This window comes from Melanotaenia boesemani, chromosome 23, assembly GCF_017639745.1.
Source record: "Melanotaenia boesemani isolate fMelBoe1 chromosome 23, fMelBoe1.pri, whole genome shotgun sequence".
Taxonomy (NCBI): Eukaryota; Metazoa; Chordata; class Actinopteri; order Atheriniformes; family Melanotaeniidae; genus Melanotaenia; species Melanotaenia boesemani.
In genome coordinates, this window is record NC_055704.1 from 19,217,894 (window position 1) to 19,234,349 (window position 16,456).

At 38.3% G+C, this 16,456-nt stretch overlaps 1 protein-coding gene across 4 annotated transcripts in view; it reads left to right on the top strand.

Moving 5' to 3' along the window:
• The window catches only part of grm8a (glutamate receptor, metabotropic 8a), a 272,948-nt gene that overhangs the window by 6,525 nt on the left and 249,967 nt on the right, over positions 1 to 16,456 (top strand). The gene's annotated exons all lie outside the window — the stretch shown is intronic.

A 16,456-nucleotide genomic window follows, 5' to 3' on the forward strand; every position in this document is an offset into this window, starting at 1 on the left:
AAGATTTAGCCACTTTCTCTCTCTCTCTATCTCTCTCTCTCTTTTTTTTTTAGCATTTCTTTTCAAATGTTTATACCTTTGCCCCAAAAGATGAGTGATACCATGCCATACAGATAGCGCTGGAAAGAAAAAGCTGAGTGATATTGTTTGAAATATTGTGAGATTCTATATTAGTTCCCCACTTTTACCAGTCGGAGGGGAAAAAAAAGCTGTTCTTTGCCTTTTGAAGTGCACAGCGTGATTATTATCAAATGTTTAGATATGTGTGTGTGAATGAGACAGTGATGTGTCAAGATGTGTCAAGTGATGCTTGTAAGAATGGGCCGTGTGTGTATGCATTTGTGTGTACTTTCTGTGTACAGTTTAGATTATTCCTGGCTTGAAGTTGAGCCAAATAAAAATGGCTGCCAAGCCAGGGTATCAATTACAGCTGAAATCTGTCAAGAGCCACTTTATTCACTGCAGCAGTGTGTGTGAGTGTGTGTGTGAGAGTGAGTACGTGTTGCCTGCAAGTACATTGCTTTGTTTTCTAGGACACGTGCAACTCTTTGGGCCGTTTGTGTTTGTGTCCTTCCTGATACTCTCCTCTCTATGACAAAGAATAGTTGCGCCTCCTCAGGTATGTGTGCTTCCGTGAGTGTGCCATCATTAGCCGCCCAGGGTTGATGGATAGCCGTATGATTATGAAATATGAGTCTACTAATGATGCCCATGGCATTTCACATCCACATCTATCCCACGCTCTTTCACAGTGTATGTATGACTGTGACCACATATTTTTTGTTTTTTTGGTATAGAAAAATCCATATGCTGCGTGCATGCATGAGGGCTTTGTTAGTGCGAGTGTATGTTTTTTTTTTCTGGACGCACATGTTAACAACCAGCTTGCTCTTTCAATGGAAGATTTGCATATTAAACAACAACAACAACTAAACATGATTTATTCCAGGATCTGTCACACCAACAGCACTCGAACAGAGCGCTTTTCTGCCTCTGTGGTGCCACACTCTCATTTGCCTAATACGATTTAGGGCCTTGCGTGTGCCTGCGTGCACATTTTGCACTTGTGGTATGTGTGTATTGCATGTCCGATGATGATTTTTGTGTGGGAGTCTTTGGTGTTTAGTGAGCATATTTGTACAGTATGTTTGTGTATACAGTATGTGTGATATAATGTCAACCACAGGCCTGTGGCTGTTCTATTACATGTTCCAGGACTGTCTTTCTCTAGATGCTTTAACATGAATAATGCACTAGAAGATTAAAATAGTATAGAGGATGCACACACACACACACACACATGTGCACTTGCACACAAACATGCAGAAAGGATTCATATGTCTTTTTAAATGAGATAATCCGACAGTGTCAGTCACAGCTAGTCGCCCACTCAGCACAAGGGGGGCAGTAAACAAATACAGCAGAATGAGAGTGTGTGTTTTTGTGTTTCTTTTAATCTCACAGCAGATGAGAGATTTAAACAGATTGTGTGGAAAAATTCAATTTTTTTTCTTTTTTTTCATGCCTAGCAGCAGAGGGAGCCCCTTGCTGACAATCAAAGCTGAGAGGAATCAAATCAAACAAGAATTGTTGATGCTTCTTTTGTAGCTTATTCCTCTTTTGAACATTATCTCTCTGCACTGCAGGGTGAAGGGAATGAAGACAAGGGATGTCATAAGTTATAATATGATGGAAGTTTTGGTAATCCCCAAGGGAAAACCAGGGTACTGCTGCTGCACATTGCAGAGGTAATTCAAAGGAATTTAGCTATTAAGAGCTAAAAATTTACCCTATAGAAGAATGTATATCATTTACTAGAATGGGGATCTTTCTCTTGATAGTTATAGTGACTATTGTTTGCATCACTTTTAACAATGGAATCAAAATTAAATGCTCAAAACTGGGAATCAGAAGTTTCCAACAAGGCATGAATGAGATGAAAGGATTAATTAATATCCTGCTGTGGACTTTTGTTTATACTGTTTATACTGACAAACAGGAAACCATGTGCATATGTCAGAGGTGCCTTATGGTTTAGAACAAAAAATATTTTAGACACTATAGGATTGAAATTGATTTCTCTATCTACATCTTCTGGGCTTTGAATTATTAATATTGAAGTGGACTGAAGTATTGGATATAAATGCAGTGGGGAAATTACAGACATTAAAGTAAGTGTTTCCTTTTGCCACTGACAGGGTTTGGTTATTACATTACCCCGAGAGCACAGAAATCACCTGCAGCCTGTCAGTTTGTTTACATGTTATCAGGCTGCGGACAGCCTTCTGTTTGGCATGTGTTCCTATAGGAGAGGGTAGTGCAAGTTTTCACACTCAAATCCATTAGTTGCACTTCTGTAGCTGGAATTACTCTTATCCTTGGACATGTGGAGATTTTCCAAGTTTGACATCAACCGCTGTTCTCTCTTATCTTCAATACAGATTTTCTGAACTGATTTTGGAATATTTGCCCTAAGTGGCAATGACACGATTTGAAAAATGGTCCATGTTAAGCAGCTAATTTGTTTTTAACTTTAATAATGTTGCAAACGTAGCCTGTCAGGGGCAAAAACAAGCTCTTTAGTTGATGCTGGTTAAAGGTTTCTCTTAATAATACTTGACCTACTCCAAAATTTTTCATTCCTATTTTAATTTTGACCTAATAAAAAGGAAAAACATTATCATAAACAAAAAACAGCCTAAAAACAAACAAAAAAAGGAAAGCTTTTTTAAACAAGCAGTTACAACTCCTAAAAGCAATCACAGATGATCTCAGAGAGGTTAAGAAATGATTGGCAGGTAACAAGTTATTTCTTTTTATAACATTATAGCTTTACCTATGCAGAACTCCAGTATATTTGAAAAATCTGATATATTTAATAAGCTAAATCAAGAGTGAGAATTGCCAGAATGCAAGAAATATGAAGCGCATACCATGAAGTTTCTCTATAAAATTCCTTTTGCTCATTCTTGCAATCTATTTATGTAAAAGTATGATGTGATAATGATGAATTTTTGCTTCTTTTTACTCACTGTTAGCATTTTTTTTAGGTTTAAAAAATAAGCCTTGACTATTTTATGAAGAAACCATCACTGCAGCATGAGATGGATGTGCAAATCAGCAGATTCTTTCAAATGAAACTTTATGGTGCAATGTGCATTGCTTGTCAGATCTGTGGAAAACAGACTTAATTAAGCACAAATACCTGATAGGTGTGTCCCTGTGGATTTCTTAGTTTACAGATTTATAGAATATGTAATAAAAGCCTCTCAGTCAAAATGAATGCTTATTTACAGTTTGCATACCCCCCATAAACACTCATCCTAAAAGCGCTAACGGCTTCATATTGAGTGTGCATTAATGGTAATCACATCAGCAGTGTGGATCATAAACCCATGAGTTACCTATTAAAACTCCTTAAAGCTAGCATTATCCCTGTCTACAATAGGATTATATTACCTGCTAAAGTCTGCACAGGAAAACAAATTAAGTAAATAGTATAAAATCTGTCTGACAAATTGTGTTTTTATAAAAACAAGAAACCCTCACGAGTGCTACGGCTAGTAGGCTGCCTGCATGCAGCTTTGTGTGCAGTTCAAAGAAAATCCTACAATGAAGTGAAAGGCACATTTCACTCAGTGACACCTGCAAGCTTTGTGTCAGAAGATGAAAATGAAATTCATTTCATAAACTGATAAGTGGTGACTGTCCCCTGGTGAGAGCAAATGGAAAGACTTTGCCTCAAGGAGTTTAGGAAACACTAAACACACTCACACACCCTCTAGAAACTCTACCCCTTCATTCAGTTGGCATCAGTTGCAATTGATTCTGCCCAAGGCTTTCAAACACATGCAAACACACACATAGACACACTGTCTTGTTTCCTTTGAGGAGGAGGCTTATTGTCTGTGTCTCTGGTGGTTTATCTGAAGTTGTGTGTTCCCAGGCCAAGGTCGGAAGCAGAAGTCTTTCCCACGCTCTACCATGCTGTTTCTGAGGCGTCCAGCAGAGCTCGTACTGGTGGGTAAGCTCTGCTAGTCAAAGTTTTGCAGCTCATAATTAGGGTTGCCACTTTATCAAACTAAATTTAACCAAATAGACACGCAATTCTGTGAATGGTGTTAAATCACGTACCCCACTCACCATTGGCTGGCGCCTTGTGAAACATGAACAGCTGTGTAGTTTGCTCTCATCAACAGGATGCAGCTGTAATATATTATGGCTCCAGTTCCATCCATCATAAGTTCCTGAAAACAAAATATTGATGGACTATAAGGCTTTAGGGAAAATAGAAATTTCTTTTTGGTGATGACATTGTGACAAGTATGACATGGCACCTGAAATTGCCTCCTACAGGTGGTTGGTCTGCTGCCTCAGTTTTGTGGCAAGCTAGCTGGTGAGTTAGCTTGTCACCCAATTTTTTCTCATTTTTTAGACTCACTCTAGATTTGTTTACTATAAAACAAGATAGTCAATTTGTTTAAAGTTTTGTGGAAATATTTACAGCGTAAAATCAAAAATATTTCCAAGCACTCCTTCTCAGAACAACCGTGCTCACCTATTTCCACCAACTTAATAGATTTAGCTTATTTTACAGAGGCTATAGCTGGAGATATAGCTGTTACTAGAGCGCCTTCTGCTGAATTACTACACAGAGCCAATACAGAGAATTGGCTAAAGCACGGATTCCCAAACTTTTCCATGTCAAGGAGCTCTAAACAACATTAGCTTCTGGCCAGGGACCCCCAAGCCAATAGACAATCCTACAAAATGTGTAAAGAAACATCAATTTTTAGAATGCATTTTCTTACTTTTATTCACTGTTCATTGATATTACATTTGTTAGCATAAGAAAATTATTAACGATCATCTCTTCAGCACTGTATACTCCCTGCCCCTTTGGTCTATTTGTTATCAAAAACCTGTCCACTTTGTGCTAGCTAACTCTTTGCTAACTTGAGCAGAGCAGCCTGATAACTGCCAAGTCTACACAGATTATGACGTTGTCATGCCGAACCTTCTGCTGAACTTTGTTTTGCACTTTTCCCCTCTCTTAGTTTCCCTATAATTTTCTGATGATCCCCTAGCACCCCCAGGCGATCCTCCAGGGGGCTGCAGTCTCCACTTTGATGACCACTGGGCTTAAGCACTTGCATTGTATTATTTAAAACTTGAAGAGATTTCTATTATTTTTTCTTTAAGCGTCCCTACTTTCGAATGAATACAAACATTTGCACACTGCATAAATTCAGTTTAAATCCATACGTCCACATATGTGTCGGGAGGAATTATAGCTGAAAAACCTTACTATTGCTGTCATAATTCAACTTCTATTCCTGCCTACCCATCTGGGGGATTAACTGCTGCATGGTGTGATTGCTGTGATATTTTCATTTCCCTATGTATGATTGCTTTCTGTGGTCTCTGGTTGTTTGAGGTACATTTTTACCCCATGTTTGACATGAACCTCCTCACTCTATAGTAAATACATGTGTGTAACATTATGCAAATGTGTGGGGTAAATGTTTGCTGAAGATGTCATACATAAAACAGGCAAGGTGCTTTAAGAGCAGTTAAAAGCCACACAAGAATAGTTTTCTTTTAAGGGATATCAGCACCTTCTGAATTACAAATTAATTTGGCATTCAGCTCTATGATAATGCCAGCAGCCGCATCACATCGCAATTAACAGGCAATGCTGTAATTTCATTCAGATGCCAATTCAGAAGCAATTCCTAATGGGCTTTGTTATTATTCTCGAGGTCAGGCTTAGTTTGATCTACAGTCTTGTTCTAATCCTGCTCACTGTTTTAATGAAATAATGAGAGGACAGACAGCGGAGAAGGGAAGGCGTGTGAAGGAGACTTGACGATGAGAGAGAAGGAATTTAGACTGAGCAAAAGAGAAAGGATTAGGCGAGAAGTAGACATGTGGAAATAAAGTCTGGATAAAGATGCAGTGGAAGGACAGATGGGGAAAAGACAGAAAATAAGATAAAAAAAGCCAAGAAGACAGTTAGCTGGAGGAGACTGTGGATCCTCTAGGGTGTAATGATGTGGTGTTGATTTCTTTCATCGCGACATTATACATTAAGAGGGTGAAGCTAATGAAGCCACCGAGTACACCAAAGAGCAAGCAGGAAGACTCATTAAAATACAACTAGGTCTTCGTTTTGTGTCGAAATCTGCTCGTTGCTTCACTGCAAATCATCTGCAGCAGTGAAATATCATGGCTGCTACAGCAGGGCAGCCCGCGATCATCCAACCTCTACTGACGAAGTCAGACTTAATGAGCAAATGGTTAATGGAGGGAGATTTAATTGTCCTTCTGAAATTATTTATTAGCTTCATTTATTGAGTGTTGCCTAGAGATGATTCATTAACAAGAGCCATATGTAATGTGTGAACATGCAGCTGGATGTTGCAAATCTTTTTTTTTTTCTTCTTCTTCTCTGCATTAGCAAGCAGGGAACTACAAATAATAAATAAAAAAGTGCAATTATTCAGACTATTACCATAACAAGTAAAGGTTAAACACATACTGATATGTGGTATTCAACAAGTACTGTAAAAGGCCATGCAGTAGATTTCCCTTTATTTAAAAATATGAAAGGGTGATAATCAACTGAAAACGTTAGTACAGAACAAATGTTTTTACATCATATTTGGCTATTTGCATAGATGCTGTGAGTACAGTTATGCTGGAAGTGCAGTGAAACATCAAAATGTGTATTGGTCTGCAGCTGAACTTTAACTTCTTATCTTCTTCAAACTTTGGCTCCACTGTGAGCTTAATTGTTCAGATACTTGCTTGTACTACATATTACCAGAGGATTCCACTCCTTGGGGCTGATTAGAAAATCTGTAAAAAAAAATAGGTTTTAAACAAAACTATAAATATGGTGACAATAAGAGGTTAGTATTTGATTAATTTCAAGATCACTGCAGAAAAAAATAACAGCAGCGGTATCGTAGATGGTAATGTAAGGTTTCTAAACCAAACATACTGTGTCTGTCTTTGAAACTTTCTGTCATTTTATCGTTGTCATTCCTGAGACCTTACAACGGGTCAAATTAGTCCTGACACAAATTAGTTGGTTACTTGCATATGGCATCTTCCAAACGTGAGATTGAAATTTAAGAGGACAAATTGTGATCTTTTATTAAACACAATCAAATCATTGGTTGTCTTAACTTGATAGTCTTTTAATTGCCTGAACCTAACCCAGCAGTTAACCAACTAGGAAGTGCAAACTAAAGTTAATCAAAGCAGACATTAAGATTTTCATAGGACTAAACTTACAGTGGCCTGGAACTGTAGTTTTCAAGTTTGGGGTTACCCAGGTCTCCCAGATAAATGGCCACCAACCTAATCCACCACCACCCCTCCAGCCTCCACAGTACTGCCTATTTGCTAGTCAAGATGTGATTTTGCTTGTTACCAGTGTCTTGAAACACGTATCCATGGATTTGAGAAAGGTAAAGTATCCCTGTTTTATCCTGACTGAATGGGTTACACACAACAATGGAGGTGTATCGTTTAGCTAAGAAAGTCATTTAAAGTTTAGGATCTCTGATGAGAAACAAGTGGTCAGTAGAGATGTTATTGGGTGGATTTATTGTGTCCACTTGACTGTGACTGTTTTGAATCCACATGGGAGAAAGTGTTTCCCTGTGTGGCAACCACTGAATGTGTGTGCAATTTTTAGAAAGATGGAAAGAGTCAAACAGGCTGAGTCTGTGTGAGTACTATGAGTGAGAGGACCAGTTTGTAGAGTGCATTTAAGTGGAATGAGATTCCATCTTTCCTCCTCCTCCTCCTTTCATCAGCTGAGTGGAGGCTTGGATAAGGGCTAAGTGAAGCCTTTACACACAGTCACAGATTTTACACATCACAGCCGGACAATGCAACTCATTGGTTACACTTTAGAGACCTCTCTTACATTTGAAGCTTTCAGAAGTGCATTTAACTAATAAAATTTCCAGTGTTCGCCCACTATGACCTCAAAAAGCATCCATCATAAATTTAGTTAGCTTCACCTGGCTTTTCTGGCATGTCAGAATGTCTGCAAAAAACTCTACTTGGGTATTACATCCTCTGCTTTCACCTATCTTAACAAGGAGTATTTCTGCACAGCACCTGATGATCAACCTAACTTTCTACTTCACTTTTTTGAGCATAAGAAGTCTGGGTGCATGTTTTTGGGAGTGAAAGAAAATCCATGTGCTCTGGTGGGTTCCATGTGTTGCCAGTGATAACCACTGAGTGAACACCCATAGTAAACCTCCCCCATGGAGTTCTGGCTGGCAAATAGAGTACTAGCACCCTGGCACACTCTCCTGGAACAAAGACTTTAGTACCATTAGTCACACCTCTGTTTTAGAAAAACCAAATGTCTGCTGTGAGAAAGAGATATTGACTGCTGCAGAAAAAGTCATGAAACATTGTTGATAATTATTTGTTTGTCCTAGCTTTTGGTTATTTTAAAATGCGCTTTTATATTCTATTATTGATCCTATAACTGCATGTCATCAAGCATCAAGCATTGTGGTAAATGCTGTTGGTTGAAATGCAAATTTACATTCCAGCCTGAATTTCTCTTGGTTCTCCGAAATGGCTTAAGCATGCATTTCACCACCATGGTGACCACCTGGAACAGCTCGCCAGTGAAAGAAAACCTGCATCATATCAGCGTCTGTGTTGAAGTGTGCAACTTGTTCTCATAATTTTAAGTTTTCTCCATTAGTTTTGATAGAAAATGTTTCATAATGCTTTACAAATAAACTGCCTTGCCTTGCCATACCTTTACACTGATGCCATCAATGTCAGCTAGTGGCAATAGCCCTTATGTCTATCCTCCGTCACATTGTGCAAGAGCTGCTAACAAGAAAGAAAAGAAAGTGAAATCAGAAGGACCAACAGAAGTTGTGTGATGCATAAACTTTACAACAAGGAAAAAAGTCAATAGACAAAATCTGAAAACGCTGCATCCTTCTGTCAGCTCATTTAAGACGAATTGAGATGAAGTGAAAAGCTTTCCAGTGATTGGGATCAAAATTTGCAATTCTCTTTGTGAACAGTGGATGCTGAATTTTCTGGGGTTAAGACAAAGTAAAACACTCAATTTAATAATAATAATAATAATAAATACAGCCAATACAAATACAGATTTAGAAAAAAAGATAAACATACATTAATTTGTCTTATTACTGTTAAAAAATTTACATTTTTCTTTTTTTTGTTGAAAAGGGTTCATAATATAAATTTAGGTTTTGTTAAAATAAAGTGTCCCTTGTTTTAACTAATAGTACTTCCTGAATGATATTAGTTGGTAAATGTCAACCAGGTGGTTGCTCACATTTTAACACTGCAAAGGTAATGATCATAATTAAAGATACTAGCACACACCACTATATATTTAGAAAAGTAATACTGGAGTAATATTTGTACTGTATTGCAATAGTTGTTTGTCTGTGGTATTTCACCATCAGCCTCATCTGTGTTCTGTGGGCCAAGTTGGGAAACAGTAAAGACGATTAGGATATTAGCACAGTAGCATTTTGTTGGAGATTCAGTCTGGATGAAAAGGAACTGGATGTCTGATGTATGGTCCTTTAAGTTAAGGCTGTCTGTTAAGGCCTCTTTATTTGGTTATAGCTGTCATTGAGGTTGTTATGTACTCTCTTGTTTGTTTGTGAAGTGTTCCTACATGCATAATAATTGTATCTGGACTGTGAATGAGGCTGTACAGAAGCAGTTTAACTTCTTTCAATAGCTTGTGTCTTATGTGCATAAATATGTTTGTGTTTATAAAATTTATAACAGATCTGTGTATTTTATACAGTAAAACTAAAACAACTAAACTTAACCCTAAAAGTAAGGAAATTTGTTTTTGGTTGATGATTTCTCCCCTTTAATAATACCAACTGGTGTAATATTATATGCCATTTAAAAGCCTGAAACCTTTTACAGCGAGGTATAACTTGTGAGTATTGTGCTTCTGTGGAATGAGCAACACAGATAAACATATAGGTAGTGTGGTTAGTCCAGTAAATACCAGTAAATACCAGAGTAACCAACATAACCATGCTGGTTGACCTTCAACAATTTCTGGTTGAGGAATGGGATGTCATCCTACAGCAGACTGTGACCAGGCTGGTGACCAGCATGAGGAGGAGGTGCCAAGCTGTTGTGGCTGCATATAGATCTTTTACACACTACTGATGTCCCTGACAGTGTGTAAAATGAAAGTGTAAAAATGGCCAATATGTGTTGTTTTTTTCCTTTATTACTGTGGGAGAGTTTAGTTATCCAGTAACCAAAGAACTCAAAATAAGAGTGAAAACCAACCGAGGATTTTGACACATTTTTTGCCTCTGCTTCTGAACCAATCCACTTCTAAACAACTAAAACACTTGCAACCATGTCATTAGAAAGGGTAGTGTGCCATCTTGGCTTGGTGTGAATACCGTGTGTAACATCTGACAAATCTATTTGGGTCATCATTCAGTTCAGACCATGTAGATTTTCACACACACCAAAGTGTGTGACTGCAGAGGTGTGAAATTTGTTGGCATCCTGGAAATGACCGTGGATGGAGGTTTTGTTGAATCTGTTACCTCTAGTTTGTATAACTTGCTGTTGTGTCTGCTATATCACCAAATTTTTGTTGTTGGAACATTTTTTGACTGCAGTAACAAGAAACTTGTACAAGAAAGATGGCGTTTAATTTGCTTCTGCTATCTGAAAATGGTCCGAGTGGGCTGTTTGCTGAGGTGGCAGCAATCAGTTTTTGAGGATGCTGCAGGATCTTATTGCTGTGCACACTTACGAAGTGGCAAAATACACACAGGGATGAAAAGTTCAACAATGTGGATGTGGGGCAACATGGGTGGAGACAAAGTTCGCACCTCCACCATGAAATAATCAAAGGAGAGAAATGTTCTTTGTATTTAGATGGATATTGTGGAACATGGACAAAAGAAGATGGCAATAAACTCTTTAGATGTTTTGAGATTTGAATTAAGTTTTGTAAAGGAAGTAATGACCCAAAATTATATATATATATATATATTTATATATATATATATAGGTTTAAATGTGGGGGCGGTAACCTTTCTGTGTGGAGTTTGCATGTTCTCCCTGTTTATGGGTAGGTTCTCTCCAGGTTCTCTGGCTTCCTTTCACCATCCAAAGACATGCATGTTAGGTTAATTGGTCACTCTAAATTCTCCCTAGGAGTGAGTGCGTCTGTGAATGTGTGCATCCAGCTTACCCGTAATGGACTAAGCGGTACTGAGAATGAATGAATAATATACGCACACAGTATATATAATTGAAAAATGCATGATTTGTAAATGATTTTGCAGCCTGTTACAAGTGTATAGACAAGAAGTCGACCTGAAAAGCATACATTTTGAATATTTAGCAGGAAAAAATAGAAACAAGTGCTTCATTAAGTCTGCGTTTTCTTTCAAGCAGCCTTTTTTTTTAATGTTTAGACTTTGCAAAGTTAGAACAGCAACACCCCAAATAGTTAAAAAAAATGTAAAAACATATTCCGATTTATGGTATTCTTTAAAAAATGTGAGTGAAAGAAGGTCAGATATGCAGAGAAAATTAGACAAGGAAGGTGGGCACGGGGGGGAAGCCATCACAATGGATTCTTCATAGACCACATTTTAATAAGTAGCTGCTGAAGCAGATTCAAAAAATCAGTGGATATCAGGTCTATGCTTGGTATGACATATTGAATATTAGCAAGGAATGATCACCATGTTTGATGATCCAGCATGGATTTGATGATGTGCTGTTTTTCCTTTAATTTCCTTCTTTATTATTCAGTTTTGTCTCCTAATCATTTTTCAATTGCTTGTGCTGTTGTCATAATCTTTTCTTCTTATTTATTTTTACTTTTGCTTCTTAAAAGAGGAGGATGTGACGGTAAAGAGACAGACAAAAGGCATGGGAATAAAAGTGACGGATGCGGAGAAGAAAGGCAGCGAAACGGTAAATGTCAGAGTAAAAGAGCTCAGTTAAAGAGCATCAGAGGACTCTAGGGAAAAAGGTGTGTTGCAAGATGTGTTTTTACATCTTGCAGCAGTGTTACATTAGATCATAGAGAACAGGTGGGAGGAACAAGGGGAAATAAAGAGGTTAAGTGTTTGTTTCTACTTCCCTGCTTTGTTGCTCTTGGCATGCCTCTATCTGTCTCTCTTCTGCTTTTGTGGTCTTGTCTGCTTGCCATTTCCTGCTGCACTTTTGGCCATGTTAATAGCAGCTTTTTATTATTTATGAAAGAAAGGCGAGAAGACATGAGAAAAACATTAGCAGAAAACTTGGGTCTCAAAAAAAAAAAAAAAAAAAAAAAAATCCAGTCCTTGAGGGTGGTATTGACAGAATGTGTGCAAGCTTGTGTGTTTTAAAATAGATGTCCTCCTTTAGGAGATTTTTATATAACATGACATATTAAGTGTCACTGCATCACTATAATAATGTATTATCATCAAAACATATGTTTATGTTTCTGCTGGTCGGCATAAAATGAAATTGGAAAAGGAGCCCAGGGACCTACCAGATGTGTTTTAAAGAAAGGATATACCATAGGTAAATGAGACGATACGATCTTCAGACAGACACAGATGCAGCCAAACAAGGATGGAAGAGAAATAAAAAGTTTTAGTTAAACTGAACTGTGCTGTTTCTATCCTTTTGTTACATGAAGAGAAGGAAGGTACAGGGATACAGAGGCAGCCCTGGAAAGCTGAGGAGCAAAAGTACACCAGGAGACAGGAGAAGAAGACAAAGGCTAGGTGTGAAAACGGTGGCGAAAACTAGGAGAAAGGCTTCAACATCCCCACAAAACCACTGTAGTACATACTACAAGGCTGTGGGGGGCGCTAAGATGATTAAAGAGTAACACTCCCGAGCTAGAACAAGACGTAGCGCATGCACAGATAATGACACATCTGCTGGTGATGGCACAGTTGTGCAATACTGTGTTGTAAAAGTTGTGCATTTTGGTTCTAAAGCTGTACACAAGCCAGGACTGTCTGAAGCAGCATCATAACACAGTTGGTCACGGACGCCATTATTGTTATTGTGTTTGGCGCGCGTTCATCACACTGACGTCATATCCTCCAGTAGTGCGGTCCTTACAATACTACCTGACGGTGGAGGACTCAAACCTATTCACTTTAATACCTGGTTTCAGACATGATTGATTTCATGAAAGCTAATCCCTGGTTTTGTGGGGATGAAAGGGTGGATTGCTAAAAAACATTTGTGGTTTTGCTGTAATTCAGCGTCATGGGGACGGCCCCAAAGACAGAGACAGGAGAGGAGAGGAGGACAGAAACAGGAAAGAAAGATGTATTGATGTATTGTATTGTAATTTTACAATAATGGGGTGTAAATCCTGTATTAACAGTATCCTTTAGGTTGTGATGGGGGACCCTTTCAACACTCCTTGCCCAGGGGCCTTTGCATTTTTATCCGGCCCTGGCCGTCTGAGTGTGGTTTGTTTTGGGTTGGGTGTATTAGCATGCATGTGCGTGTTTGCATGCATGTTGGGGGGACAGGCAGGGAGCAGAAGGGTCCATTACTTGCAGAGTTCTGCCAATTACCCCTTTAAGCTTGAGGTCATGGGAGAAAGACTGAAAATATTTCCCCCCCTTTTAATCTGCATTCATTGCCTGCCAGGAGATGTCCTTTCTCTCCTCTACCCATCACTCTGAAACTGTACATCAGACTAACAATTAGCACCACATGAAATAAGCATTTCTTTTCTTTTTTTTTTCATTTAGTAAGAAACCAGTACAAGGGCAAAGCATGGCAAAGAACATAAGATCCAGGGAAAAGTTTTAACTCCTTCTCAGAGCACTGATGCAATGATTTTTTTCTTTAAAGAAAATAATCCCCCAATCATCACTATGGCTTATATGTAATTCTATACCCTGAGATTATTTAGCATATAATCCACACATATGCAAATCATTCCTGCATTATCTCTGTTTGTCTTCAGCCATTACCCACTCTCTCCCTACATACTGCATGTGAGGAAAGTCTGGTGTAACACATGTTTCTAGTTAAGCAGAAGAGTAAAACTAGTGCTTCATTTGTTAATTATAATTCCAGTGACAGATTATTCTTTTTAAGGGAATAATAGGAGAGAAAAAGTAATGGAATCCACATTGCATGTTAGTCACGTTGTTCATTAGGTATATCTATGATGGTTCACTCTTTGGTGATTAAGGCTTAAACATTATACATGAACCCATTAAGGCCCGACCCATGAAAAAATGGTAAGAAAAGTCCATTTTTTTAAATATGAGGTCTTTATTTGGCCCTTTAACAAAATGAAACAAAAAAAATTACATTTTTTTGGGAGGGATTATTACCATGTGATACATTAAAATATAATGTGGTTTTCTGCTTCTGGGTATCTGTTAGGGGACAGAAGACAAGTATTAGATTGTGTTCAACAGGATTTTGAGCAAAGTTTATATCTTAAATTAAAGCAAAATATCTCAGAAACTGTATGTAACATGTATGTCACGTTGGGCTTTTATGGGTTAAAACTGTCTGCATATTGTTGTCTTGCATCAGCATGCTCCTTTTTTGTGTTGTTATTGTTTAGCCGGCCAAAGATGCATTTAAAGGAGGTTGGGCGAGATGGTGGAAGGCACTAATTGAGATTGCTGGGTCAAGACCCATCCTTAACAATGTTTTTTAGCTGTTATCACACTTGTCATTTCCTTCTCACTTGCAGTTCTAATACCCTTTTACTGCTTACCCACGATGATTAGCATGGAATAAAATACATTCAGTCAGTCAGTTGACTGCAAATCTACGTTACATTTTTCTTGTTTATTCCACTTGATTAACATCAGGCTAAGTGTGCAAATATAAACATTACATGATTTCTAGACAGAACTGACTGAGATAGTTGTTAAATAATTTAACTCATCACAAAGCAATGCATTTTGGCAGCTTGAAACTCTTTGGGAAGTTGTTATAGTAAAGGTAACATTACGCTTTAGTGTTGGTGATGAACATGTTTTATTAGAAGTGATGGGCAAATCTGTTGCTCCTGTTAAACAGCAAATATGTTGTTAATATGAAAGAACCAAGCAGGCCTCGCTACAACCCCGATTCCAAAAAAGTTAGGACACTGTGTAAAATGTAAATAAAAACAGAGTGCAGTGATTTTCAAATCTCATAAACCCATATTTAATTCCCAATAGAACATAAAGAACATAAAGGATACTGAGACATTTCACCATTTTATGAAATATTAGCTTATTTTGAATTTGATTAATATGCTCAGTGGGTTTAATGTTCTTTTGCAGTCTAAGTTTGTCTTTGACTTCATTCTTCTTTCCGGTTTATTTAGATTTTTTTTCCCTTGCGTTCTGTTTTGCTTTACTTCCTGTTCCCTGTTTCCGGTCATCATTCGTCACACCTGCTTTTCGTTTGTCCCTCAGTATATATGCTCCAGGTTTTCCTTTGTCCTGTGCCAGTACGTTGTGTGTGTCAGTTAGTCCTGTCATATCCAAAGTCTTCATTTGTCAGTTTCCTCAGTTGTGTCTTTTTTTTTTTTATTAAATCTTCCACCAATGGCCTCTGGTGTTGTCCTGTCCTGCGTTTGGGTCCTATCCCCTCATCTCCGGCTGCTGCGATCCATGACACTGATGACAGGAGCGCATCTTGACAAAGTTGGAGGCTGGAAAAATAACTGGCACACATCAAATACAACTGGAGGAGCATTCGACATAAAGTTAGGTTAATTGGGACCAAGTCAGCAACATGATTGTGTATAAAAGGAGCACTTCAGAGAGTGAGAGCCTCTTAGACACAAAGATGAGCAGAAATTTACCAGTCTGGGCAAAACTGCATCTAAAAAATTGCGAAAAAATTTCTTCAGAGGCAGTTTTTAAAAGAGTCCTAACTTTATTTTTTTTAGATATGTTGCGATCATCAAATTCAAAATGTGCTAAAACTTTGTACATTTTTAGCATTTACAGTAGGTTGTAGCTCAGGGATTGTTCCAGGGAGCAGCCATTTGACATGCTTATCCCAGTATTTCACATCCTATGAATCCGACATTAGCCAATCACATTGAAAAATGAGTCTTAACCTTTTTCTTTTGCCACATAAACCTCCAATGTGAACAAATATGAGCTTTTAACTTCTAGAATTGGTAGGAGGTAACACAAAGACACCGCTGACTGTCCCTTTGCTCGCTACTTTTCCCCTTCCGCCATTTTTCTTTCCTCATCTTTTCCTATGGTCTCTTCATCTCGCCTTACTGCACTTCTGCTCCCCTTCTTCTCTCCTTGGCTTCCTCTACCTGCCCTTGCAGCACCCCCCCTCCCCCTTCTCTGAAGTAAAGCACCGGTAAACGGACTCTTTGCAGCACACCCATGTATTTTTAATGGCCACACCCTTCATGCTG